We start from the raw sequence: 25,603 nt of genomic DNA, 5'->3' as shown, positions 1-25,603 counted from the left end.
TTTTAAACCTTACTGAGAGTTTCTATGTGCCTTTTTAGGCTTGGTCAGAATTGGGTCTGGGGAGCCAATAGCTTTAGCACAAGTTCCCCTTAATGTGAATGATCATGTGTGGGCTGGGCGGGCCCTGGCTACCTGGCTCCCATCAGTGTCTGGCCTTCTTGCTCACCTCCCCCAGCCTCACAGAAGGACCTGCTCCCAGGGCCTCTGCCTTGCCTCATGTATATTGTGAAATGAATGGATAATTCTCGTAGTGGAAACACAATCTGCTTTCTCAACAATTTTCAAAATATAGACAATGTTATTAACTACTCATTGCGTCCTATAGTGAGTATCCTGACTGACTAGGGACAATAAACAGATGTGTCCCTTTAAGAACAGCACAGCACAAGAGCCCCGGCCTAGGTCAGAGGTCAAGCTGAGTGGCACAGACAGGAAGTACAGTCACTGGTGTGGGTGCAAACGTGTAAGTGCATCCGGGATTAATGTCAAGTTCACAAAGGAGGCTTACTTACAACAAAAATTCTCTCTCATTTGGGGTTTCATCGCTGTTGTTGTTCTTCACAGTTATCTTTGAGTATCCAGTAAAAGCCAAAACCCTTTCTCCTGAAAAATGAATATATGAAGGACATAACAATTTTCATAAGATGTTAGCAGTTTATAAACCCTCTAAAACCCAATCATGGACTCTCTAAGATTCCCCAGTGTCTCCAATAAAAAGATCGTTTGCACAATCTCTCATCTTCTGTATTTGCCCAACAATGCTTAATTCATTCTTCTATTCCTCTTCTTACAGACTACATGATCCTTTACCAGATGGAGTTCTGTTCCCTAAACTCTCTTTAATCCAGGTTGAACCTTTCTAAAAACCTTTTTGCTGCTATTAGTTTCCTGTTCAAAATGCTGTTTCGTTTCCCACTGATGATCGGGCAAAGTGTAAATCCTCCTCTGTCTTCCCAGGTGCACCCTGATGCTGGCAGACCTGTCCCCGCTCCACTTTCCTTCCTGCACAGTCCTCAGATTAGCTTCTTACCTCTCCAGCCTAGCAGGGACTCCCCTGTTTGCCAAGCAATCGGCTGTGTTTCTATTCTATTCTGTAGCCAGCTTCAGAACCAGTAGCCTTGTACTGTTTTTTTTCCCCACCTCACCCCTAGGTTTCTCAACCACTTTTGCTTCCTCGGTAAGATAGCCTTCTCTTTCTGCCTTTAGAATCTGTTTTTAGGGATTCCAATTAAAGGTATCGTTTTTCTCATTCATGAAGTTGGCAAAAGCTAAAAATTGACAAATCTGTTTATGAGGCAACAGAAAAGACACTATAATTTATTAGAGCAAACTTTGTTTTCTCTACTTGTTAAAGCAAAGGCTGCAATTTACCCAGGTGTTCATCACTAAGTATCTGCTTGGTAAACCTGAAGAATATTCATGTCATGAAGGACACAGTAGGACTTTTATATGTTACTATGAAGTGAACATTAGACTCCATTAACTGAAAAAAGTAGGGTAAAGAACTATGTTACCAGTATGTGACAGGCTGAAAAAAAAAAGACTGCAAGTTCGAGGCCCACCTTAACAAGTTTGAAACCATTAGTGAGACCCTATTTTTAAAAAAAGAGCTGAGGATATAGCTCAGAGAGAGTATAGCTCAGAATGTCCCTGGGTCCACTCCCCAGTACCAAAAAGAAAAGAAGAAACAAAAAAGATGTAAGAAAAGGAGGTGATAGTTATGCATAAGTAGGTATACATACATATAGTTATATATGTATATATATGCACAGGCATGTATACTCATATTTTTAGAAAAAAGTACAAAATATATTTATAAATGGTTACCTATGAGGAATAAAACAAGAAGTGACAGAATAAAAGCTAGAGTTTTCTAACTCTACTTTGCTTTAAAGTTTTAATTTGGACCCATATAAAATGTTTTACCAGGTAAATAAAAATAGACCTTAAATACTGAACTGTATTGCAAGTTGATGGCATAACCAACCTTAAAATATTTAATTCAATTTATTTTTATTTATTTATTTATTTATTGCTCAGAGGTAGAATGCCTCTGGGTTCAATTCCCAGTATCATAGTGTGTGTGTGTGTGTGTGTGTGTGTGTGTGTGTGTCCTATTTCCTGGCTATATCCACTAAAAATGTCTAGAAACAATAATAACCAGCATCTGTGAATACCTTTGTGCCGAAACTGTTTTCTCAAAATACCATTTTCCTCTAAAAGTGATCCAAGATTTCTTGGAAAGTTGGACATTTGATTCTGGGGTAGGAATTATATGATAGAACCCTATATATCTTTTTGTGTCTGAAGGAAAGAATCTTAACAGACTACAGCATCATTTCAAAAGATGACAGGAGGCAGACACACCTGCAATCCCAATACTTGGGAGGCTGCAGCAGAAGAATTTCAGATTTGAGACCAGCCTCAGCAACTTAGCAAGACTCTCAACAACCTACAGAGACCCTGATTCAAAACAAAAGAAAAAGAAAGACTGGGGTTATAGCTCAGAGGTAGAATACCTCTGGGTTCATCCCCAGTACCACAAAAAAAGAAAAGAGGAGAGAGGAGAGAGAAGGGAAAAGAAAATGAAAAGAAAAAATAATGACAGGAGCAAATTTCAAGAGATTCCCGCTGACCAGAGCTGGGACAATCTCAGCATCATGAGAATAATATGTATAATGGATTTAAACATTCGAATATATGAAATATACATAGTTATAATGATACTCTCCCCAGGAAGGCAGAGAGCACATGACACCTATACAGGCTGTTAAAACTACTCATTATAGGTCTGATAAAGGAAAAGATGGATTTGTTCAGCCTTCCTTTCCTACCAAGATTGTATTTTAGAGGATGGCATCTGGCCTTCAAGTGGGCTCCAGTGATCCTTGCCTTGTAGTCGATGCTTCTTTCTATAGTCGTTTCCCACACTAATTAGGTCTAATCTGTTTAAATAGTAAAATATTCTGGAAATGACAACTTATCTATTCAAAAACTAAGTAAAAAATCATTGTAGCTTCCACCTTCTTCAAATTATCAAATGTTTCTGAGACATAAAAATCGACAGCAAAAACACAAGCAATTTATCGGAAATTTAGATACTTAAATGTTTCAAACTACATGCACATAACCAAGAAGATTCAGAGTAACCACACAAACATATGGAGACTGAACACCACACTGCTGAATGAGGAATGGGTAATAGAAAAATTAAGGGGTGAAATTAAGAAATTCCTAAATGAAAATAGAGATACACATATCAAAACCTTTGGGACACCTTGAAGATAGTATTAAGAGGAAAATTCATAGTACTGAGTGCCCACATAAGAACAGAAAATCATCAAATAAATAACCTAATTACTCACCTCAAAAAGCCCTTGACAAACAGGAACTGTCTAACCCTAAAGCCAGTAGAAGACAGAAAATTATTAAAATCAGAACAGAAATCAATAAAGAATTTTTTAAAATACAGAAAATCAACAAAACCAAAAGCTGATTTATCGAAAAAATAAACAAGATAGATGAACCACTAGGCAATCTAAGCAAAATAATCAATCCAAATTACAAAACAAGAGATGAAAAAGGAGATATCACCACCCACTGACAGTATAGAAATCAGAGGATTATCAGAAACTACTTTGAAAAACTATACTTCAACAAATGGAAAATCTGGAAGAAACTGATTACTTTCTAGATAAATACAACCTTCCTAAACTAAGTAAAGAAGATAGAGAAAATCTATACCAATCAATAGCAATCAAAGAGATTTAATCAGCAATAAAGAGCCTACCATCAAACAAAAGCCCAGGACCAGATGATTTCCCAAGTGAATTTTATAAAAACTTTATAGAAGAGCTAATCCCAATACCCTTCAATCTATTTCATGAAATAGGGGGAAAAAAATAAGACTCTCTCAAATACATTCTAGGAAGCCAAATAAAGACAGAACCAAATAAAGACAGCTCAAGAAAAGAAAACTACAGGCCTGTATCATTGTTGAACTTAAAAGCAAAACTGCTAAGCAAATACTAGCAACATGCATTCAAAACCACATAAAGGCCAGGCGTGGTGGCACACACTTGTAATCCCAGTACTTAGGAGGCTGAGATAGGAGGATTGTGCTGGTTCAAAGCCAGCTTCAGCTACTTAGTGAGGCTCTCAGCAACTTAGTGAGACCCTGTTTCCAAATAAAATAGAAAATAGGTCTGAAAGTATAACCTGAAAGTAGAATGCCTCTGAGTTCCATCCCCAGCACCACACACACACACACAAAAAGAAAACATAAAATCATACACCATGACCAGTAGGGTTCATCCCAGGGATGCAGGGCTGGTTCAACATACAAAAATCAATCTGTGTAATTCATCACATAAACAGTAACAAAGGCAAAAATCACATGATTATTTCAATAGATGCTGAAAAAGCATTTAAGAAATCCCAACACCCATTAATGCTCAAAGCACTGCAGAGAATTGGAATAGAAGGAACATACTTTAATATCATAAAAGCAATATACAATAAGCCCACAACCAATATCATGTTAAATGAGAAAAAACTGTGAGAATTTCCCCTCAAAATAGCAATAAGACAAGGATGTCCATTATCATCACTTTTTTTTTCTATAGCCAGAGCAATAGGCAAAAAAAGAAAATCAAAGGAGAAAAAATAGGAAAAGAAGAACTAAAACTATTACTAGTTTCAGATAATATACTACACTCAGAAGAACAAAAAACTCATCCAAAAAGTCTATAGAAGTGATCAACAAATTTAGAAATGTGTCTGGATACCAATCTTAAAAAATTAGAAGCTTTCCTGTATGCTAACCACAAATTCACTGAAAAATAAATTCATAAAACACCCACTCAGGATATCCCACCAAAAAATAAAATACTTAGGAATAAATGTAAACAAGGAGGTATAAGACCTCTATAAAGAAAATTATAAAACAATAAAAAAGAAATTGAAGAAGACCTTAGAAGATGGAAAGATTGTCCATGTTCTTGGATAGGCTGAATAAATATCAAAATGGCCATTCTCCCAAAAGTATGTACAGATTCAATACAATACCCATTAAATGACCAAGGCCATTTCTCACAGTCATAGAAGAATTAGTCCTTAAATTCATTTGGAACAACAAAAAATCCAGAAGAGTCAAAGTAGTTCTCAGCAACAAAACCATGCAGGAGGCATCACAATACCTGACTTCAAACTATACTACAAAGCCATAGTAATAAAAACAGCATGGTATTGGCACAAAAACAGACACATAGAAAAATGGAGCAAAATAGAAGACTCAGAAACAAATCTGCACATTTATAGCCAATTTATTTTTGACAAAGAGGCCAAAAACATGCACTGAAAATTAGAAAGCCTCTTCAACAAATAGTGTTGGGAAAACTGGTTAATCATATGCAGAAAAATGAAAATAAACTCCACTTTCTCATTCTGCACAAGAGTCAATTCAAGATAGATCAAAGACTTGGGAATCAAACCAGATACCTTGAAGCTCCTTGAAGAGGGGCATTGATCCAACACTTCAACACATAGGCACAGGTAAAAACTTTCTCAACAAGACCCCAAAGGCACAAGAACTAAAAGATGGATCAATATGTGGGATTGAATTAAACTGAAGAGCTTCTGTACAGCAAAAGAAACTATCAAAAATCTCAACAGAGAGCCAACAGAATGGGAGAACACTTTTGCCAACTATTTCTCTGATAGAGGACTAATATCTAGAGTAACAGAGAACTCAAGAAATTCAGCGCTAAGAAAACAAATAACCCAATCAAAAATAAACACTTCACAAAAGAAGAAATTCAAGTGGTCAATAAATGTATAAAAAAATTCTCAACATATTAGCAATGAGAGAGATGTAAATCAAAACTACCCTGAGATTTCACCTAACTCCAACTAGAATGGCAATCATTCAAAACACAAACAGCAACAAATGCTGGTGAGGGTGTGGAGAAGTGGGAACTCTACTACATTGTTGGTGGGATTTCAAATTAGTGCAACCAAATTGCAAAACCGTATGGAGGATTCTCAGAAGAATAGGAATAAACTTACATATGACCCAGCAATACCACTTCTAAGTATCTACCCAAAAGAATGGAAACCAAAACTAATGCATACGTATCTATGTTTATAGCTGCACAATTGCCAAACTATGGAACCAGCCAACATGTTAATCAAAAGATAAATGGATTACAAAACTATGGGATATGTACACAGTGGAATTTTGTTCAGCCATAAAGAAGAACAAAATTATTTGGGTGTAGTGGTGCATGCTTGTAATTCGAGTACTTGGGAGGCTGAGATGGGAGGATCACAGGTTCATGGCCAGACTCAGATACTTAGTGAGGCCCTCCACAACTTAGTGAGATGGTGTTTCAAAATAAACAATAAAAAATAGGACTGAGGGTATAGCTTGGATGTAGAATGCCCTGGTTTCCATCCCAAATACCACACACAAAAAAAGAACAAAATTATTTCATTTATAAGGAAATGGATGGAACTAAAGAACATTATGCTAAGTGAGTTTAGTCACTCACAATAAAGTAAAAAATCAGATGCTCTCCATAACATGTGGAAGATAGGGAGAAAATGGGTCATAGGAGGAACGCTAGACAAAGAAGGATAAACCATAGATGAGCAAATAAGGCAACCTAACTGAGGGGGGTGGGAGGAGAAGAGAGAAATTTCCTAATGTACATGATGTACATTCACAAAATTAAAGTCAAACACTAAGACAAACATGAGATGTAGGGAGGGGGAGGGATTGAGGTGGGAATTGGGGAAGGTTAAATGAGTGATGTGTGCATATATGCCTCTACCATCTTGTACCCCATTAAGATGTATGACTACAATGCACCAATAAAAATAAATAAATAAGCCGGGAGTGGTAGCGCACACTTGTAATCCCAGCATTCGGGAGGCTGAGACTGGAGGATCACAGTTCGCGGGCAGCCTCAGCTACTTAGTGAGGCCCTCTGCAACTCAACAAGACCCTGTTTCAAAATAAAGAATAAAAAAAATTGGGCAGGGGGTATAGCTCGGGGGTCAAATGCCTCTAGGTTCCATCCTCAGACCTGCAAAAAAAATTTTTTTAATAAATAAGTAGAAATAAATGCACATAACTAAAATAATTCACTATAATAGTGAAAACAGACTATGAGTTACTCTCGGTTGCCACAATGATCAGCTGTAGTATTTCTAAGGAACCTGATATTTTCTTCTATGGTTTTATCTCCTCATGTCTGGAGACAGATGACCCACAAATTGTCCTTCATGAACTAATAACCAAAAATATGCAACATTTTTGCAATGGTCTTGAAATAAAATCATTTCAAAGGTCTACATCATGTCAGCAATTTGGGGAATCTTGTCGATATTTTTAGCTATTGAGTAACCCTTTTCCTGCTAGCCTATTTAATTTACAAATCTGTCTCTGTCCTCAATTCTCATCAGATTTAAGGGCCATGTTACTAGATTCTGATGGGTGGAAAAGCCTTTTAACACCTAGGCTCATCTCTAATTCTACTAGCTAAAAAGTAAATACTTTATCTTTTCCCTATAAATTCTATTCATACTCAGATGTCCCTATTCCCACTGATGGTACTATATTCTACAGTTGTTTAATTCTTTTTTTTTAAACAACACTAGTTTTTTTAAAAAAAAAAAACAAAACTAGTTTTTTTGTTTGTTGGTTTGTTTGTTTACTGTTGTTTAATTCTAAAAATGTCAGGGACTTCCAGAAGACCAAGAGATATAACATGGAATGTAGCCTCAATGTGGCTGCCCTCACCCATTGCCAGACTTTGTTTCTCAAGTTTCCCCTCTGCAAAATGAGGGTGTTGATGGTACTTTGCTAACAAGGCTCTCAGAAGGATTAAAAGAGTTAACATATTTAAAGTACTTAGGAGAATGTCTGGTATATGGTAAGGCTCAAGAAATGTTTGCTGCTCTTGTGATCTTTCTTCTTACATGAATCAGTCTGCTTTAGTTTTTCCATCCCTGCAGCCATTTCTCAAGGCAGTCCTTTCTGCATCTGCCTGAATCCTTAATCTGGCTGTGATTTATTTATTCACTCATTGGTTTATTTCCTAAAGAGTTGATGACAAATTACAATATGCCAAGAACTGTTTTGGGCCATGGGACCACAATAGACAGCCAAACAGACCCAATCTCTGCTTGAATGCATCTAATAATTTAGTGTAGAGGCCATGAACTGTGGCCTACAGAACAAATCTGGCCCGACCACTGTTTGTGCAAATAAAATGTAATAAAATACAGGCACATCCATGGGTTTGTGGGTTTCCATGTCTGCTTGCAACCATGGCCAATTTGAGTTGTTGAGACAGTCTATACAGCCCATGAAGCAAAACTTTACTATCTGTCCCTTCATGGAAACAGATTACCAGTCCTTTTTCTTGTAGCAAAACTTGAGAAAGGGCCCGTGGAGGTTATAATTTTATCACTAGGGAGCTTATTGTTATACCAAGCCCTAACATAGCAGATGGCCATTTTCAAAAGAAGTCTCATAGGCACACCATTTCCAGGAAGTTTCTCTCTTCAAAGCTGAACTACCGCAAGCCATTCAGCATCCTGGCACCGGTTATAAGGAAGGAAAGCTATCTTTGCTATAGAAGTTACAAGATCACAGAGACACTGGCAGGCTTCTATTGTGTAGCTTTTGTCCATATGTTCCACTCCTAGTTTTGTGTTTCTCCTTTTGTAAAATCTGCCCAGTGAACACTAGCCAACTGGATTAGAGTGTAAGAGCCATGCTCCCGCCATTGGGGAATGGCATAGTGACCCTCACATTCATGTTAGGAGAGAAAAGGCTGCGTGGAGCTCCCACCCCCAAGTGTGCCTGCGCCCTTCTGTGCAGAAGTAAACTGCCTTGCAAGTTACTTTTGATTCCGTGAGTTTTAATTTGCAGCTTCTCTAAAATCCATTTCTAAGGCTTTTTACTGCTCCTGCTCCTCAGTAGGCAAATCTCACCTTAGAAGCCTTCCCTCGGTTCACTGAAAGTGCCTTGTCCTTCTGGTGGGTTTCCATTATGCCCATTTAAGCACTTGTTCTATATGTATTAAAGTTGCTACTTAAGCCAGACTTGGTGGCACACCCTTGTAACCTCAGTATTTGGAGGCTGAGACAAGAGGATCACAAGTTCAAGGACATCCTCAGCAGGTAGTGAGACTCTCATCAACCCAGGGAGACCCTGTTTCAAAAAATTAAAAGAAGCCAGGCATGGTGGCGCATGCTTATAATCCCAGAATTCAGGAGGCTGAGACCAGAGGATCATGGTTCACAGACAGCCTCAGCTACTTAGCGAGGCACTTCACAACTCAGTAAGACCCTGTCAAGTTTACCTGAGGGTGATACACAGTATATATCCAAATCTGTTCAAGTGATCAAATAATGCTACTTTCTCTCTCAACCTTCAGCTGCAGTTGTCCTGCAGGGTGGAAAGGGGCATTCTGCATGGAGTCGGTCTCCTCCTGTGATCCTGAACACGACCCTCCTCACCAGTGTCACAAAGGAGCAACCTGTATTTCATTGCCACATAGATACACCTGTCACTGTCCTCTAGGAACCACTGGAATTTACTGTGAACAAGGTGAGGCCAAATTTTAATTCATTTTCTATTCAAAAACTTAAGTAAATTCAGGAACAACAACATCAGGGGTTTTTATGAAAAATAAAAAGAAATTAGGCATGATAGTACATGCCTGTATTCTCCGTGTTTGGAAGACAAACACAGAAGATCACAGGTTCAAAGCCAATGTGTGAAAATTTAGCAAGCCCATTTCAAAATTAAAAAAAAAAAAGTAGGCCGAGCATGTTGGTGCACTTGTAATCCCAGTACTTGGGAGGCTGCTAAAGGAGGATAGCACAGGTTCGAAGCCAGCCTCAGCTACTTAGTGAAGCTTTCAACAACTTAGTGAGACCCTGTTTCTAATAAAATATAAAAATAGGTCTGGGAGTGTAGCCCAGAGGTAGAAAGCCCCTGTCTAAAGGGGGTTCTATAAGTTTCCTGGACCTGTGTATCAACCTCTTGTTCTATGTTTGGAAAATTTTCTACTATTACTTCCTTGAAGAGATTGTTGATCCCTTTGGTTTCACCTTCTTTTCCCTCCTCTATTCCAATTACTCTTAGGTTAGCTATCTTAAAATGGGCCCATATTTCTCCAATAGAGATTGGTTGTTAGCAGGGCTCGTAAGCCCCGCTTTTCTCCGTCGCCATCTTCCCGGAAGTCTCCTGAAATTTCAGCTTTGTATCGCCAAAGTTTCTATCATCAAAATTTTATGTGTTGAGCCATAAATATCACCAATCATTGTAGGAAAGCATACAAATATTGTTTAAAATCAATTTCTATAAACAGAACTTGGTTTCTTCTTCCCCTGAATCAGATCTACCCACCTTCTTTTATCCTGAGATGATTGACAGTGATGAGATCCAACCATAAACTATACTTTCCACTTTGGGATATTGAAAGGCAGACTCCCTGTAGTTTCCTGACACATCCCCAAAAAGGTTATGAGGGAGCCAATGAAATAAGAAGGCCTCCACAGTGTGCAGCACATAACTAGCATCCTATAAATATTAGCATCCTCCTAAACAGGAAGAAAAAAAATGTGTTATGCTTGAGTTAAATGCAGGCCATGTCTACAAAGATACTCAATCACACAGATATCTATAATTGTGTGTATGTAGTACTGGAGATTGAATCCAGGGGTGCTCTGCCACTGAGCTATACACGCCCATCCATTTTTATTTTTATCCCAAGACAGTGTTGGCTAAATTTCCCAGTATGGCCTTGAACTTTCGATGCTCTTGCTTCAGCCTCCCAAGAAGCTGACATTACAGGTATTTGCCATTGCACCCAAATGATCACTTTTAATTTTAAAATATGGGTTAGTGTTAATATATACTTAAATTAAAACCAGGCGTGGTGGTGCACACTTATAATCCCAGCATTTGAAAGGCTGAGACAGGAGGACCATGGTTTGTGGACAGCCTCAGCTACTTAGTGAAGGCCCTTTGCAACTCAGTGAGACCCTGTTTCAAAATACAGAATAAGCTGGGTGTGGTGGTGCATGTTTGTAGTCCTAGCATTCTGGAGGCAGAGACGGGAGGATCGTGGTTCTCAGACAGCCTCAGCTACTTAGTGAGGCCCTTCGCAACTCAGTGAGACCCTGTTTCAAAAAAAAAAAAAAAAGACTAAGAAATAAGACTGGGGGTGTACCTCTGAGGTAGAATGCCCTTGGGTTTCATCCCAAAACTTAAAAAAATAATAATAGGGCTAGAAGTGTATCTCAGAGGTAGAATGACTCTGGTTTCCATCCCCAGTACCTAAAAAAAAAAAAAAAAAAAAAAAATAGATACTTAAAATATTCTAAACTAGCTACTTTTAAAACACAATATTAACTGGATCTAATGGCACATGCCTATAATTCCCATACTTAGAGGCTGAGGCAGGAGGATCACAGGTTCCAAACCAGTCTCAGCAATTTAGCAAGACTCTCAGCAACCTAGTGGCATTTTGTTTCAAAACAAACAAAGGGCTGTGGGGGAAGCCAGCATGGTGGCACAGGCTTGTATTCCCTTTGTAATCCCCGCACTTGGGAGGCTGAGAGGAGGATGGCGCAGGTATGAAGGCAGCCTCGCTGGCTTAAGAGACTCTGTTTCCAAATAAAATATAAAATAGGTCTGGGAGTGTAGCTTCCATCCCCAGTACCACCACACACACACACACAAAAAAAAAAAAAAGGGCTGGGGCCCGGGCGTGGTGGCGCACACTTGTAATCCTAGCATTCTCAGTTCTAAGACAGCCTCGGCTAATTAGCGAGGCCCTTCACAACTCAGTGAGACCCTGTTTCAAAAAAAAAAAAAAAAACTGAGCTGGGCGTGGTGGCGCACGCTTGTAATCCCCGCGCTTGGGAGGCTGAGATGGGAGAATAGCACAGGTTCGGAGCCAGCCTCAGCTACTTAGTGAGGCTTTCAGCAACTTAGTGAGACCCTGTTTCCAAATAAAATATAAAATAGGTCTGGGAGTATAGCCCAGAAGTAGAAAGCCTCTGGGTTCCACCCCCAGTACCACCAAAAAAAAAAAAAAAAAAAGACTGAAAAATAGGGCTGGGAGTGTAACTCAGAGGTAGAATGCCCCTGGGTTTCATCCCCCAGTACCACAAAAAAAAAAAAAAAAAAAAAAAAAGGTGCTGGAAATGCTGGGAGCTGGGGATATGGTTTGGAGATAGAATGCACCTGGCCTCAATTCCCAGTACCACTACAGGAAGAAAGGAAGAAAGAAAGAGAAAGAAAAGGCAATATTATTTTACTACAGAGAAAATGTAAAGATTTTTTAGACTATTATGATCAATGTAGTAGACATACTTTTCAAAATGACCAAACAATATTTTTAAATACTCATAGAATCATAGCAAATTATTAAAATTCAAAAATGTATTTATGAAGAAACTACTCAGGAAATGTGGAGATATCCAAAGCATTGCAAAGTAGTGTCCCTTCCTTCAAACAACTAAAATTTTAGGCAGAGATTAGAAGAAAAAAAAAATCTATGAAAATTAAACACACCTGTCTGTTATATCCAGATAAAAGTTCAGAGAAAATAATTAGAAATATTACAGGGTATTTAATGTCTTAATTCTGAATTAATGATACAATAAGTACATTATTTCTGGCCAGAGGGACCTGAATAAGTATCTAAATGAAATGGAATTATGTTTCAAAGGATAGATAAAATCTGAGTTGGCTCATAGAAGATGGGGAAGTAGTTTTTTGTTTGTTTTTTTTTTTTTTTTTTTTTTTTAACAGTGAGAACCACTTCAAAAAAGCATAAGGAAGAATGGGAGATTATCCACCAGCATGTTTATAAGATTACTCACAGCTGAGTGTGGTGGCACATGCTTGTAATCCTAGTACTTGGGAGGCTGAGACAGGAGGATCACAGGCCAGCCCCAGCTACTTAGCAAAGCCCTCTGCAACTTAAATGGAACACTATTTCAAAATAAAAAAATAGAATTGGGTTAGGAGTGTAGCTCAAAGGTAGAATGCCTCTTGGTTTCATCCCCAGTACCACATAAAAAAATAAATGAACACATAAATACATAAATATTCATGATGACTACATGGGATTCTTCCCTGGATGACAGTAATGGTTTCACAAACACAAAGCAATAAATGCAATCTGCAAATCAACAGAATAAGGGACAAAAGCCACATAATTATCTCAGATGCAGAAAAGGCATTCTAAAAAAATCAGCATCCCTTTGTGATAAAACTTTGGACAAATTATGTATAGAAGGAATGCACCTCAACAAGCATTATTTAACAAGCCCACTGCCAACATTGTACTGAAGGGAGAAAAGCTGAAGACTTCCTCTCTAGCATCTGGAACAAGACCAGGATGCCCACTTTCACCATTTTTATTCAGCATAGGACTGGACATCCTAGCTAGAGCAATCAAGTAAAATGATGAAGTAAAAGGCATAGAAATAGGAAAGGAAGGAGTCAAATTGCTTCTATGTGCAGATATGATCTTATATAGAGAAAATCACAAAAGACACCATGAAAACCTATTAGAATTATTAAGTGAATTTAGCAAAGTTTCATGATACAAAAGTTAGTAGTGCTTCTAAATATCAAAAGCAAACCTTCTGAAAATTGATCAAGATACTAATCCCATTTACAAATGCTACAAAAAATAACAAAAACCTAGAAATAAATACAATCAAAGAGGTAAAATAATCTCTACAATGAAACACAGAGAGAAAGAAAGGAAAAATGCATTGAAATAGGAACAACATCACTATCACCAAGTAAAAATGGCTGTTACCAGCCGGGTGGGCATGGTGGCACATACTTGTAATCCCAGCATTTGAGAGGTGAAGACTGGAAGATTGCAGTTTGTGGACTGCCTCAGCTACTTAGGTCATTTGCAACTGAGTGAGACCCTGTTTCAAAATTAGAAAGAATTTAAAAAAAAATAGGGATGGGGGTGTCGCTCAGAGGTAGAATGCCCCTGGGTTCCATCCCTGGCACCACAAAATAAAATAAAATGGCTATTACTAAAAAGACTAAAAATAGCAAGTGCTGGTGAGGACATGAAAAAAGACATTATTCATAGAAATATAAGTTAGTACGGCCATTATGGAAAACACTATGAAGTATTTTCAGAAAATTAAAAATGGAACTGCCATATATTCAACAATACTATATCACTGGGTATATATCCATTATAGGTATATACCCAGAGGAAATTAAATCAGTATGTCCAAGAGATATCTGCACTTTCATGTTTATTGCAACACTATTCACAATGGCCAAGAAATTAAAACAACCAAAATGTTCATTAAATGATGAGTGGATAAAGAAAATGTGGCACATATATACAACAGAATACTATCCAGCCGTGTGTGAGTGTGTGTGTGTGTGTGTGTGTGTGTGTGTGTGTGTGTAGTACTGGGATTGGCCCCATAGACATTCTATATCTGAGCTATACTCCCAGCCCCCTTTATTTCTTATTTGAAACACAGTCTCACATAGTTGTTGTGGCTTAAGTTGATGATGCCTTGGGCTACCAAGTCCTTGGATTAAAGGTGTCATCACCATGGCCAGCTTATCTGGCCATTTTTTTTTAAAAGATAAAATCCTGTCATTAGTGACAACATGGATAAAACTAGGGTGCATGTGTTAAGTGAAATAAGTCAGGCATGTAAAAGCAAATACTACGTGGTCACTCATATATGTCATTTAAAGAGTTGGTATCACAAAAGTTAAGAGGCTGAAGAGAATAGGGTGGAGAAAGAGATAGGGAAAGGTTGGTCAGGTGTACTAAGTTATAGTTAAGAAGGAAAAATAAGTTCTGGTGTTCTATTGTATAGAAGAGTGACTATAGATGATGATAATGTAACATATATGTGTGTGTTTATTTATATATTCAAAGCTAGGCAAAAGTTGAACACCAAAACCCCCAAACAACCCAATTAAAATACAGGCTATTGAAGCTCCTTGAAGAGGGCATAGGTCCAACACTACAACACATAGGCACAAACATTTCCTCAACAAGACCCCAAAGGCACAACAAATTAAAAGGAGAATCAGTACATGGGATTGCATGAAACTGAAGAGCTTCTGTTCAGCAAAGGAAACTATCAAGAATCTCAATCGAGAGCCAGCAGAATGGGAGAAGATTTTTGCCACCTACACCACTGATAGAGGACTAATATCTAGAATATACAGAGAACTCAAGAAACTCAACACTAAGAAAACAAAGCATCCAATAACAAAATGGGCAAATGAACTAAATAGACACTTCACAAAAGAAGAAATTCAAATGGCCAATAAATGCATGAAAAAATGCTCAACATCACTGGCAATCAGAGAGATGCAAATCAAAACTACCCTGAGATTTCACCTAACTACAACTAGAATGGCAATCATTCAAAACACAAACAACAACAGATGCTGGCGAGGATGTGGAGAAGTGGGAACTCTAAGACATTGTTGGTGGGATTACAAATTAGTGCAACCACTTTGGAAAACAGTATGGAGAATCCTCAGAAGAATGGGAACAAACCTACCATTTGATCCAGCAATACCACTGTTGGGTATCTACCCAAAAGAAAAGAAACCAAACTACCAAACTAATGCATGTGTATCTATGTTCATAGCTGCACAATTCACCATAGCCAAACTATGGAACCAGCCAAGATGTCCATCAACAGATGAATGGATTACAAAACTGTGGGATATGTACACAATGGAATTTTACTCAGCCATAAAAAAAAACTCAATTACGTCATTTTCAGGGAAATGGATGGAACTGGAGGACATTATGCTAAGTGAGATGAGTCAGGCACAAAAAATAAGAAATCAGATGCTTTCCCTAATATGTGAGAGTTAAGGAGAAAAGAGGAGCAAACAAGACAACCTAAAGGAGGAAAAAGGAGGGGAGAAGAGGAAAATCTCTAAAGCACACAATGTACTTAAACATATCGAAGTCAATCACTAAGCCAAGCAAGGGAGGGAGGGACGGGGAGGGAATGGGGTGGGATTTGGGTAGGGGTTAAATCAGCGATTAGTACATGTTTGTACACACAAGTTTTTTACCCCAATAAGTTGTATGAATATAAATAAAATAAATAAAATAAAATAAAATACAGGCTAAAGAACAAAACAAATGCTTGTCAAAAAACTTAAAAATGGCCAACAAGTACATGAAAAATGCTCAAGTTCACTAATCATCATAGAAATTCAAATCAAAAGCAGAATGAAGTATCATCTCACCCCAATTAGAATGGCTATCATCAAGACAAAAATAATGTTGGTAAAGATGTGGAGAAAAGGGAATTTTTATACATTTATTGTGGGAATGTAAATTAGGATATAGGAAACAGCAGAGAGATTCTTCAAAGAACTAAACTAGAACTTTACAATATGACCCAACAATCTCACTACTGAATATGCATCCAAAGGAAACTGAATCATACCAAAAAGATACTTGCGCTCCCATGTTTATTGCAGCACTATTTGAAATAGCCAAAATATGGACTCAACCTAGATGTCCTTCATCAGATGCATGGATTTAAAATGGTCTATTTACATGATAGAATGCTATCCAGCCTTTAAAAAGAATCAAATTGGTGTGGGGCACACCAGCCGGGGCCCAGGTTGCGGGACTCTGGGCCCCGGGCCGGGTCGCACATAGCATGCCAAACCCCTGGAGAAACCAGGCCCAGTAAGACCCTGGGTCCCGGGCAGGGGTTGGGCGGGGCACACCTGAACTCCAGAACAGCCGGGGCTTGGGTTGCAGGGCTCTGGGCCCCGGGCGGAGTAGTGCGGAGCACGCTGGACCCATGGGGAAACCGGGCCGGGTCACAGTGCTACTGAGTGTCTGATCCCACTACCTCCTCAAACCACACATACTGTCTTCTCTTATTGAAAAAAAAGAAAAAAGAAAAATATCAGAGAGGGGTTAAGAAGGCTGTGGTAGATGCCAGGATACTGGAGATGCAGACAAAACTTATCCAAATGCACTGGAACTTATGGAAAAATTCCCCATGAAGGAGGACTGATGTTTCTCTATATTGTTAAGAATCTTAGACATCACCTGTAAGGAGAGAGTTTAGCGGAGACCAAGGAGAAAGGCGGTGTTGAAAGCGATCTCCGTGATGGCGGTGGAGACTTGTATTCAGGAGAAGCAGAAATCAGATTCTACCAACCTTATTTTTTTAGAGAAACTACACCAAATGTCAAATGCTACCATCATGCATGCTTTGGAACACTGGACATCATTCAGAGTGGAAAAAGAGCTTGGGAAAGATTTGAAATGGTGGAGGCAGTGGCAATGGCAGTGGCCAGTACTCAGGGGAGGCAGATATCTGATGCATTACACCTGGAACCTTTGTAATAATAACCCCAGAGGCAGAATGCTACCACCACGCACCCTTGAGAACGTGAGACAAATGGTTGGGCAAAGAGGGTGCTCGGATTGGAGCCTGCCGAGGAGTGAGGCTGGCGACAGAGACAGCAAAGCTGGGATTAGAGCCTGCCGTGAGGCAAGGCTGGTGCTAGAGCCTCCAAGGCTGGGATCAGAGCCTGCCGAGTGGTTAGACCAGTGCTGGGGCCAGTGAGGCCAGGGTCGGAGCCTGCCATGAGGCAAGGCTGGTGCTGGGGCCCTCGAGGCAGCGACCGGAGCCTGCTGAGGGGTTAGGCCGATGCTGGGGCCAGTAAGGCCAGGATCGGAGCCTGCCGAGGGGTTAGGCCAGTTCTGGGGCCAGCGAGGCCGGCATCGGAGCCTGCCATGAGGCAAGGCCAGTGCTGGGGCCTCCGAAGCCAGGATAAGAGCCTGCCAAGGGGTTAGGCCGGTGCCGGGGCCAATGGCCGGCATCGGAGCCTGCTGTGTGGCAAGGCCAGTGCTGGGGCCTCCGAGGCTGGGATTGGAGCCTGCCAAGGGGTTAGGCCAATGCCAGAGCCAGCGGCCAGCATTGGAGCCTGCCATGAGGCAAGGCCAGTGCTGGGGTCTCCAAGGCTGGGATAAGAGCCTGCCGAGGGGTTAGGCCGGTGCCGGGGCCAATGGCCGGCATCGGAGTCTGCCGTGAGGCAAGGCTGGTGCTGGGGCCTCCGAGGCCGGGATCAGAACCTGCTGAGGGGTTAGGCCAGTGCCAGGGCCAGCGTGGCCAGGATCGGAGCTCACCATGAGGCAAGGCCAGTGCTGGGGCCTCCGAGGCCAGGATCGGAGCCTGCCAAGGGGTTAGGCCAATGCCAGAGCCAGCGGCCAGCATTGGAGCCTGCCATGAGGCAAGGCTGGTGCTGGGGTCTCCAAGGCTGGGATAAGAGCCTGCTGAGGGGTTAGGCCGGTGCCGGGGCCAATGGCTGGCATCGGAGTCTGCCGTGAGGCAAGGCCAGTGCTGGGGCCTCTGAGGCCGGGATCAGAGCCTGCTGAGGGGTTAGGCCAGTGCCAGGGCCAGCGTGGCCGGGATCGGAGCTCACCATGAGGCAAGGCCAGTGCTGGGGCCTCTGAGGCCAGGATCGGAGCCTGCCAAGGGGTTAGGCCGGTGCTGGGGCCAGCGAGGCCGGCATCGGAGCCTGCCATGAGGCAAGGCTGGTGCTGGGGCCTCCAAGGCCGTGACTGGAGCCTGCCGAGGGGTTAGGTTGGTGCCAGGGCCAGCAGCCGGCATCAGAGCCTTCCATGAGGCAAGGCCGCTATTGAGGCCTCTGAGGCCGGATTGGAGCCTGCCGAGGGGTTAGACCAGTGCTGGGGCCAGCGAGGCCGTCATCAGGGCCTGCCATGAGGCAAGGCTGGTGCTGGTTCCTCCGAGGCCGGGATCAGAGCCTGCCGAGGGGTTAGGCCAGTGCCAGGGCCAGCAAGGCCGGCATTGGAGCCTGCCGTGAGGCAAGCCTGGTGCTGGGGCCTTCGAAGCTGGGATCAGAGCCTGCCGAGGGGTTAGGCCAGTGTCTGGGTCAGCAAGGCCAGGATTGGAGCTCACCGTGAGGCAGGGCTGATGCTGGGGCCTCCGAGGCCGTGATCGGAGCCTGCTGAGGGATTAGGCCAGTGCTGGGGCCAGCAAGGTCGGGATCGGAGCCTGTTGTGAGGCTAGGCCGATGCTGGGGCCTCCGAGGCCGGGATCGGAGCCTACTGAAAGGTTAGGCCGGTGCCGGGGCCAATGGTCGGCATCTGAACCTGCCGTGAGGCAAGGCTGCTACTGGGGCCTCCGAGGCCTGGATCAGAGCCAGCTGAGGGGTTAGGCTGGTGTTGGGGCCAGCAAGACGAGAATCGGGGCCTCCCATGAGGCAAGACCGCTGCTTGAGGCAGCGAGGTCTGGATCAGTCCACTGGGTAGCCAGGCCACTACTGGGACCGTCAAGAGTGGGATCGGTACTTGCAACGCGGCATGCACAGAGAAATATCGCAGAAAATAAAATCAGATGCTTTCCCTAATCATCAATAACTAGGAGGAAAGGGCCAACAGGAAGAAGTCGAGCTATAGAAAGGGCCCTATAGTGAAGCAACTAATGTGACCAATCAGAGGGTATGGAATAGGGGAGGATGAAGCCTCTTTAAAACGCAGGAGGTACATAAACAAATGTATCAAAGTTAATCACCAAAGAAGCATGGGATCGAGGGAGGGGGAGAGAATGGGATGGGGACTGGATGAGGGCTAACTGGATGATGTGTGCTTGTATATCCTCTCAAGTCTTGTATTCCAATGTGATACATGATTACAATGCACCAATAAAAAAATTTTTTAAAAAAGAAAGAAAGAAAAAGAAAAAATTTAAAAAAAGAATCAGATAAAATCCTGTCATTTTCATCAACCTGGATAGAACTGGAGATTATTGTGCTAAGTGGGACAAAGCAGACACAAAAAGACAAATACCACATGTTCTCATTTATGTAAGCGAGAACTCAATAAAGATGTACAAATATTATGTCTCAAAAATGCAATTTGTTATTTGTGAATGAGAGGTTCTGAAACAAATGAGTATACTCAAATAGATGACTTTAAATATTTTAATATTTTAAATAATAAAGCTTATAAATTTTTAAAAATAAATATTTTTAATGTTTTTACCACAAAGAAATGATTGATCCTTGAGAAAATAGATATGTTTGTCCAGATTTGAACATTATACAATATATACATGTTTCAAAACTTCATATGATACCAAATAAGTATATATAATTTTGTGTTAATTTTTAAAAAATAAATTTAAAAAAGATGGAAAGTGGAAATGCATATGTGAATAAACCCTTTCATCTGGAAATAAATTTATGCAGGAAAGGCCTAAATTACTAAAATGCTTGTGAGAGCAGAAGAGAAGATGTAAGGAATAGTGGATTTAAAAAATCATTAGAACTTGATTACTGAGCTGCAGGGTGCCTTTTACATAAAGAGTGTTCAATTGATGCTTGTACTTTGGATAATGATTATTCAAGGTTTGAAACCCAGAAGACATATATACATAATCAATGAGTGTCCCAGAAACTTTTGTAAATAGGCCTCTTAGACTCCTACAGCCATAAATCTTCCTATAGAATTCACCTGAGTCAATGCTGGCTTTATTATGACACTTCCAAATAGCACAAGAAAACACTCACAGTAGAAGACACATATATTTTTAAAGGAGCCAAGATAATGGTAGAAAATACCAAAAGAAAGGAAAAAAAAAAAAAAAAGAAGGGAAAGATTAAGAAAGGACCAGAGGGAAGGACAAGCAAGACAAAACAAGGCTAGTTGAAAACATGGCAAGCAACTTAGTGAGTGTAAAACTAGCTTTGGGTTTTTGAGAAGTCTAGGTCAAACATAAATAACAAAAGGTTACTACACAGTTACAGCAAAGAAAAGAGAAAGCATACCACTTATCACACCAAAGACAGAAAGCTATGTCCTGACTCTGATCTTTAATAAAAACATATTAAGTAAGCTTCAATTAAAACAGAAAAAATCTAAGAACATAATATATGTTATCACTGATGACAATTTTCTAGAAAATCAAGAGACATTATGTATCTGGCCAGTTTTTATATCGATAGACAATAAAGGCTAAGGACATAGTATTAAGTCACAGTTCTGTAAATATATTTATGTCAAGCTATATTAACAAGGTAGCTTTCTAATGACTTAGTAAATTACTTCAGTAATAGTTCTCTTACAGAAATAATTATTTAACAGTGCAGCATGGTGGCACACACTTGTAATATCAGTACTTTGGAGGCTTAGACAGAATTTCAGGTTCACAGCCAGCCTCAGCTACTTAGTGAGGCCCTTTGCAACTTTGTAAGACCCTGTTTCAAAATAAAAAATAAAATAGGGTTTAGGGTATAGCTCAGAGGCAGAGTGCCCGTGGGTTCAACCCCCAGTAGCACAAAAAATAAAAAGAAATAATTATTTATTTAATGTATTATTAGAATGTTGTTCCTGGAATATTAATTGTGTCAGCCAATTTTGTGGTGGTCAAAGCATTGCATAAAAACCACTCTAGAAGTCCAGTTTCTCCAGGTATTAGTGAAAGAATCTAGACTATATGCGTTGTTTTCCAGACTTAGAGTGACAAGTTGATGATTTATGATGAAAATTTAAAAGCCTTAACTTAGCACCTGTTCAAACCCTCAAATTCAGCTGGGCATGGTGGTGCACACTTGTAATCCCCGCGCTTGGGAGACTGAGACAGGAGGATCTCACAGGTTCGAAGCCAGCCTCAGCTACTTAGTGAGGCTCTTAGCAATTTAGTGAGACCCTGTTTCCAAATAAAATATAAAATAGGTCTAGGAGTATAGCTCAGAGGTAGAAAAGCCCCAGGGTTCCACCACCAGTACCGCACGCACGCGCGCGCACGCGCGCGCACACACACACACACACGCACACACTCATGAAGTAGAACATCTTACTCTATTTTTTTTTTTTTTTTTGGTGGTGGTACTGGGGTTCCTGGAAGCCCTTCTACCTCCGGGGTACACTCCCAGACACCTATTTTTTATATTTTTTATTTGGAAACAGGGTCTCTTAAGCCAGCAAGGCTGGCTTCGAACCTGTGCGATGCTCCAGTCTCTGCCTCCCAAGCATGGGGATTACAAGTGTGCGCCACCACGTCTGGCTAGAACATCTTACTCTAGAAGAGTTGGATATCAGGGATTATCAGATGTCTATTATAAAACAATCATGTGATTTTGTAGAATACTTACTTTTTAAGCAACATTCCACCTTGATAGGTCTCCAAAGATCATTTAGAACAAAATAGCCACCCAAATAAATGAGTAAAGTTAAGACACCAAGTTCAGCATTACTCACCTGAGTGCCAAGGAAAGTCAGCCTAAAGAAAAGATTTTGTTTTTTCATAACAGATACTTCAGCATTTTTCTGGTAGCAATTAGCCAACAGGTTCAATTGCTCATTTACACAACTCCCAGTAAACTGGCAATACTCCATACCTCCAGCAAAGAAAGACAATGTTTGGCTTCCACTTTTATTACAATAGCAAGGTGTATACCTAGTTTATTCAGAATTTGTCAAAATGTTTAAGTTGAAATGGAGAAGTAAAGTCTTAAGACGTCATCTAGTTAAGGACTGAGAAAAAAATATTTTCTGTCCACTAGATTTTTATTGCAATAAAGCATTAAATGAGGTACAGTGAAGTCATATGCACTTGTCCACAGGCATGAAGGCAAATAATAGATTAAGAAATCTTACAAAAAGTCTTAAATTATCCTTACCTCTTCTTCTCAAGAAACTGAATAGAACATGGCTTTGATACAATAGAATAGCTGTGGCTAAAATAAACATGTACTTCATTAAACAAAATGAAGTCAAGAACATAAAATCGAGAGCCCTGTAATTTCCTGAGAACAAAGCTGATGTGCATCTGTGAGAGTTATTCTTTTAACTCATAATCTTGCAGTATGTGGAGATAGCAAGCTATTTATTCATCAGAAACACTATGCTTCGAGTTCCTCTTGAAGAACAGTGCTCTGAGAATTGAAATCATCCATTATCGAAATCTGAGAACAGGATGACTTGATAGAATAATCTTCACTGGGATTTTATTCAGGTTAAAGTGATGAAGCAGATGTGCTGAAATAAGTAGAGCTACCGATGCTGAGGTAGGGAGGTGCTGATATTCACAGAGTTCAGGGCAACCTTGCAGCTTAAGATTTGGAAGAGGCCGGGCGTGGTGGCGCACGCTTGTAATCCCTGTGCTTGGGAGGCGGAGACAGGAGGATCGCACAGGTTCGAAGCCAGCCTCGCTGGATTAAGAGACCCTGTTTCTAAAATTTAAAAAGTATAAAATTGGTCTGCGAGTGTAGCCCAGAGGTAGAAGAGCTTCCAGGAACCCCAGTACCAAAAAAAAAAAAAAAAAAAAAAAAAAAGATTTGGAGAAACGTTGAGCTTCAAAAACAGAGAGGAGAGGTCAGCATCATGATGAACTGGGAAGCCACAGACTCTCCTTCCTGATAATGACACCAAGCTACAACAATGTCTAGACCAGAACATCTCAAGGAGAACTCCAGAGACACTTGAGAAGCCCACAGCACTCAGGTTATTGTAAAACACAGGCAGGCTTCCCATGAAAAGGGTAAGAAAATCCATGGCACCTGAATCCTCATCTGTGCCCCTCCCAAGCACAGGATAGCACAAATAACCTGGGAGGAATCACCTGTACTGGGTCTCCCCTTTTAGGACAAAAACTAAAGAATGAACCACAGGCCCTGATGTCTGGCTCCTCTTGGGGCTTACCAGGAGACTAATTTCTGTGTCACCACTCGAGTGCTGACAGGATTGGCTCCAGATTTTAAAAGCCATGAAAAGGAGAATGTGGAAACTGCAGTTCTACAAGAAGACACCAGGGGAAGGAAGAGACCAGAAAATTTGTGAGTGGTCTTCCAGCTTGGCTAGAGAAGGTCTCCCCTGGAATGAGGAGTTGTCTCAAATGCCCAATCCCAGCAAAAAAAAAATTACAAAACATACAAATAAACAAGGAACCATGACTCAGTTGAAAAAACAAAACGAAACTCCAAAAATACGTCTGAAAAAATGTAGCTCTATGAACTGCTTGGCAAAAGCTTTATAATAACTACTGTAGGATTTTAATGAGTTAAAAGAGAACACGATTAAACAAAATCAAAAAAATTATGAATATAGCCGGGCGTGGTGGGGCACGCTTGTAATCCCCATGCTTGGGAAGCTGAGACAGGAGGATCGCGCAGGTTTTAAGTCAGCCTCATCTGGCTTAAGAGACCTGTTTCCAAATAAAATATAAAATAGGTCTGGGCGTGTAGCCTGGAGGTAGAAGGCCCCTGGGTTCCATCCTCATTACCACCAAAAAAAAAAAGAAAAATTATGAAGGTACAAAATGAGAGTATTAACAAAGATAAACTCTTAAAAAGAACCAAAACAAAAATTCTAGAGCTGAAAATAAAATAACATTCATTAGGTTAATATAAAAAATATATAGTTATTTATAACTCAATTTTTAAAATATAAATTTATAACTCAACTTTTTAATAGTAAAAAGACTTTAAAAATATTTTTCCAAGCATGATATACAAATGACTGTCAATCATATAAAATGATGGTCAAATTTACTTATGATCTAAAATATGCAAATCAAAAACATGATATAGCCAGGCATGGTGGCACACGCTTGTAATCCTCGCACTTGGGAGGCTGAGACAGGAGGATCGCACAGGTTTGAATCCAGCCTCAGCTACTTAGTGAGGCTTTCAGCAACTTAGTGAGACCCTGTTTCAAAATAAAAATATAAAATAGGGCTGGGAGTATAGTCCAGAGTAGAAAGCTGGGTTCCACCCCCAGTACCAAAAAAAAAAAAAAAAAAAAAACCATGATATATTACTTCACATACATTATGGGCACTATTGGAATGAAGGTTAAGAATAGAATAAGTGTGGATAAAGGTGTGAAAATTGGATCCCTAATTCACTGTTGGTGAGATTGCAAAATGGTGCAAACTTTTTTCAAAATCAGTCTGCGGATTTCCCAAAACTTTAAAAATAGAATTATTGCCAGGCATGGTGGCGCATGCTTGTAATCCCAGCATTTGGGAGGCTGAGACTGGAGAATCACAGATCGCAGACAGCCTCAGCTACTTAGTGAGGCTTTCTGCAACTTAGTGAGTCCCTGTTTCAAAATAAAGAATAAAAATCAGGGCAGGGGGTGTAGCTCAGAAGTCAAATGCCCCTGGGTTCCATCCACAGACCCGCAATAAATAAATAAATAAATAAATAAATAAATAAATAAATAGAATTATCATATGATCTAGTAATCATATGTGTGGGAAAGAAAAACTTTTACTTAGTTTAACATGCAAATTAAGATTTGCAAGATGAAAAAATTCTGGAGATCTGTTTCAAAATAATGTAAATGTATTTAACACTAATGAACTGTATGCTTAAAAGGATTAGGATATAAAGAAAATGTGGAATATATGCACAAGTAATAAGCCTTTGAAAATAAGAAAATACTACCACTTGTGACAACATGGATGAGCCTGGAAGACATTATGTTAAGTGAAATAAAATAGGCACAAAAAGAAAAATACTTATATATGGAATATAAAA

This window comes from Muscardinus avellanarius (genome assembly GCF_963383645.1).
Source record: "Muscardinus avellanarius genome assembly, chromosome: 8".
In the NCBI taxonomy this organism is placed as follows: domain Eukaryota; kingdom Metazoa; phylum Chordata; class Mammalia; order Rodentia; family Gliridae; genus Muscardinus; species Muscardinus avellanarius.
The sequence above is the reverse complement of the archived record's forward strand: the minus strand, read 5'-3'. Positions refer to the sequence as shown.